We start from the raw sequence: 4,918 nt of genomic DNA, 5'->3' as shown, positions 1-4,918 counted from the left end.
GTTGTTTCACTGAAAAAAGGAACACAATAATAAGGGAAAATGTCACTGATAAAATCATGATGTTTATCCCCGTTGTAACACACATAAGCATCTAGTCTGAGGGAACTTTCTTTTGAGATATTAATTCTCCAAAATACATATTTCAGTAACGACTGCCACCATGGTTGAATTCTTATAATATAAATTATATAATTTATAATTTATATATAATTTAATATATATTATATATTATATAATTTATATAATTTATATATAATTTTTATAAATTATATAAATAGTGAGTATGAAAATATTTTATAGCCACAAGAATCTTCCCAACTTATACGGCACTTTCTAACATTTAATCTAATTTGACCTCCAGGTAGGTCAGAGATTTTGAGGAGAATTCACAGTGAAAGACATAAGGTCTTTGAGTATCAACTTGCCCAAATTATGTGACTTGGAAACTAAGACTTCGGGGTCTCCGTCTGGTCATTTTCTATTATCTGGGCCTGATTCATGATCTCCTATCTAATAGAAATTTGCTTTTCATTAGACAGTTTGTTCAGTAATGTAGAAACAATATTTATTGTAATACAAATAAAGCCTTTTTACATTTTCACATGATCCTTATACTATCCTTCGGAAAGTATCAAACTAGGTCCAGTCGTTACTGGTTTATAGTGAGGACCTGAGCCAAAAATGTGAAGGAGATTTATTCAAGGTTGCAGAGTCAGCGGGTAAATAAGGCGTGATGTCAGGATCAAGAACAGAGGTCTGAAGGTTGTCCATGCATTTAGAACCACCTCTTAGAAAAATAATAGAGCATTTTTTGTTTTTGGTGACACTGCCTTGATTTTTTTTTTTTTTTTTTTTTGCCATTTCTTGGGCCGCACCCGCAGTGTATGGAGGTTCCCAGGCTAGGGGTCGAATTGGAGCTGTAGCCGCCGGCCTACATCAGAGCCACAGCAACACAGGATCCGAGCTGCATCTTCGACCTATCCCACAGCTCACGGCAACACCGGATCCTTAACCCATTGAGCAAGGCCAGGGATCGAACCCGCAACCTCATGGTTCCTAGTTGGATTCGTTAACCCCTGCGCCATGACGGGAACTCCTGCCTTAATTTTTGATAACCATATTTTGTAACACTTGGAACATTCCCATACAGTCATTTCACATAGAAGTCAGACATGGCCGCATCCCTAAAACCCACCTTAAAACAGACCACAACTTGAACAAATAATAAGCTGGAGCATGACGACGACGATGATGATAATAATAATAATGATAATAATAATGGCAGCAATACATTTGGCATCTCCCTACACGCCAGGCAAATTCTAAGTGCTCTGCACGCATTGATTCACTTAACTCTTCCAAGGGCTGCCCTGTTTTACTGTCAAGAGAAGAGTTACTAAGAGGCTGAGCTCACAGCCCCTGGTCACTCAGTTATCTTTACATTCCATCTACTTCATTTTAAACCAGTGAGGCTTTAGTTTTTGTTTGTTTGGTTTTTGCTTTTCACGGCTGCCCCCGTGGCATATGAAGTTCCCAGGCTAGGCGTTGAATCAGAGCTGCACCTGCTGGCCTGCACCACAGCCACAGCCACAGCCACAGCCACCCAGGATCTGAGCCACATCCGTGGCCTACACCACAGCTCACGGCAACGCTAGATCTTTAACCCACTGAGTGAGCCCAGGGATCAAACCCATTTCCTCATTGTTTCTAGTTGGAATATTTTCCATTGCACCACAATGGGAACTCCTGCTTTTTTGTGTGTGTGTTAATTTTTAGATGTCCCTGGACCCCAAGGGTAACCAAGAAGGGCCCTGTGGGGCTCTGGGCACAAAAGCTTTTCTGAATCCCCCATTTCTTGTTTTTAGGGAATGGGCCTCATTCAGCCTTGGTGACCTTCCCCGAGTTCCTAGGGGCAGGTTCAGATGGTTGCTGATCAGGGAAGAGAGGGGATGCAAAACCAAGGGAGGAATAGTCAAGAAACAATAGCACAGGCTTGGGGAGGGATCCTGGTTCCTCTCAAGGGATATACATAATAATATAGTCATCAGGAGTTCCCGTCATGGCTCAGTGGTTAATGAATCTGACTAGGAACCTTGAGGTTGTAGGTTCGATCTCTGGCCTTGCTCAGTGGGTTAAGGATCTGGCGTTGCCGTGAGCTGTGGTGTAGGTCACAGACGTGGCTTGGATCCTGTGTTGCTGTGGCTCTGACGTAGGCAGGTGGCTACAGCTCCAATTCGACCCCTAGCCTGGGAACCTCCATATGCCATGGGAGCGGCCCTAGAAAAGTCAGAAAGACAAAACAAAATAGTATAAATAATACAGGCGTCTTACACAGCTAAGAGAAAAGGTATATTCCTTACGCTTCTTTTAGAAAGGAATACTTTAAAATTGAAAGCTTAGAGTCCTTCCTTGTCCTTCTCCCTGGCTAATTGCACTCTAAACACAATCATCCACAAGCTAAAGATTAGGCACCCTGAGCACAATTGCCTGTGGGTTAAAAATTATTAGCACATGATGTTTTTCAGGAACTTTCCTAGTTTGTTCTAATGTCTGATCAATATGCCCTTTTTGCAAGCACTGTTATTCTAGGCAATAACCCAGAAGACCACCGTCACGATCCTACCGAGATCTCCTGACTCCAGCTTTGATGACTAAGATTCTGCAAAGAAGGAAGAATGCATGTTTGTCCCAATCCTGATTCCTATCTGCAAACCTGTTTTTCTCCTTTTACTATATAAAACTTCTTGCAATTCTTTCAATTGGAGCGGGGGGAGGGGAGGGGAGGTGGGAGGCACAGTCTTTAAGGCGTTAGCCTGCTGTGGCCCCCCTTTGCCTGGCCAAGCAATAAAGCTATCTTTTTCTCCTCTACTCATAATTCTGTCTCTGCATTTCAATTTGGCACTGGCAGAGAGAGGTTGAATTTTGGCAACACATGTGAGGATGCCAAAGGACCCAGGCAACCTTCGTCTCACTGTCAGCCTGACCAGCCAGAACTTCCCACTGAGAAAAGGTAGAAAAGAGCATTCTTGGAGTTCCCATCGTGGCGCAGTGGTTAACAAATCCGACTAGGAACCATGAGGTTGCGGGTTCGGTCCCTGCCCTTGCTCAGTGGGTTAACGATCCGGCGTTGCCGTGAGCTGTGGTGTAGGTCGCAGACACAGCTCGGATCCTGCGTTGCTGTGGCTCTGGCGTAGGCTGGCAGCTACAGCTCCGATTCGACCCCTAGCCTGGGAACCTCCATATGCCGCGAGAGCGGTCCATGAAATAGCAAAAAGACCAAAAAAAAAAAGAAAAGAGCATTCTTGCAAGAAAGTGTAGAAATATTTGAATTTCCAAAGGGACAAAAAAAAAAAAAATCCCCAAGAAAGAAGATGGGGGCCCTCATTGTATCAAATGAGTATGTCTTGAATGTGAGACAGGTTCAAAACTTTAGGTGTTGAGTTTTAAAGATGCTAAGTTGCAGTCTTTGGCCTTGAGGTACAAGGGGTCCAGATCCGGAAAATGACAAGCAAACCCAGTGTTGCAGAGTGCAAAGTTCTGCAGACAAAACTGGGACAAAGATGGGTCCCAGGGTTGGACTCAGAGAGTATGGGTCTCAGTAGTAGGGGAATAAAGAAAATGGACAGGAGGACAGCATTTGCTAGAAGGCTGCTTTTGAGCAGAGCAAGAGAAGTGGAATTCCAGATCTTTCCATTAACTTATTTGAATTTATTAAGAATACTAACTCTAGCCCTAAAGGTATTACCCTGGGAATAATTTAGAGACTTCCTCTTACCTTAATGTTCCCTAAGAGTTTATGCAGATTTCAAGTGTTCAGACTGGAAAGAGATCAAGCTACGGAACATTCTCTCTTCTCCAAGCTTATGTAGACTTTTTTTTTGGCTCAAGCACAATCCTGGCAACAGGATTGTGAAACGATACCATATGTTATCATCTATTAAAAACAAATACTGGTAGAGATGGCATTCAGGGTTTCAGGATTTTGATGAGGAGGACAAGAGGAAATTTTTGACTTTCCTCATACTTTTCCTGTAGGTGGAAGTTTATTCTCAAAGTTGATGATTTATTTTGAAAGACATTCAAGTAGCTTTCTCCAAAAATTATTAAATTTCAGTAATGTATTGTTATGCCTCGAGAGTGTTCTGAGGACTGGAGTTTTGACATTTCTCCAATCCCTCAGTGTTTGAATGTTCCCTAGATTCAGAGACTGCCGAAAGCACGCAATCTGCCAACAAAGGGAAAAAGAAGATGCAAGCCCCGGATGTAGGAAGTAGTGGCCAGAAAGGATGATCGCTCCCAGGTGGGGTTTGGGCAGCTGTCTCAACCAGGCAGTTAGGAAAAAAAATCACTATGCACTTGATGAGCAAACACTGATCAAGTTATAAACCACAACATATCCTTTCATGCCTTGCCTGTCATACTCAAACAGCCCTGTGGGTCAAGTATGTGACTCAGGGAGGGACAAAAGGCACAGGGACAGAGTTGGTAAGCGTACATGGCATCGGAGCCCAGACTGCAGTTTAGCGCTCCTGCTCCTTTGGCTGCCCTGAATCACATGCAGGAAACTGGGCTTCGCATCCCAGCAACCTTCTATCATCTTTCAGGCCCCATTGACCCCTTCCGGTTAAAGGATCAGCCATAAGAAGGGATTAAATATTCATAGGAATCGGTGACTCTCAGGAATGTTAAAAATATTGAAATAGGAATTCCTGCTGTGACTCAGTGAGTTAAGAACCAGACTAGTATCCATGAGGATGCAGGTTTGATCCCTGGTATCACTCACTGGGTTAAGGATCCCGGCTGTGAGCTGTGGTGTAGGTCACAGATGTGGCTCAGATCTGCTGTTGCCATGGCTGTGGTGTAGGCCAGCAGCTATAGCTCTAATTCGATCCTCACCTGGGAACTTCCATGTGTAGAG

The sequence above is a fragment of the Sus scrofa genome, chromosome 4 (genome assembly GCF_054392235.1).
Source record: "Sus scrofa isolate SSC_HxYL_T2T_F1_AM1 chromosome 4, Sscrofa_HxYL_maternal_Yorkshire_Landrace_v2.0, whole genome shotgun sequence".
NCBI lineage: Eukaryota > Metazoa > Chordata > Mammalia > Artiodactyla > Suidae > Sus > Sus scrofa.
The sequence above is the reverse complement of the archived record's forward strand: the minus strand, read 5'-3'. Positions refer to the sequence as shown.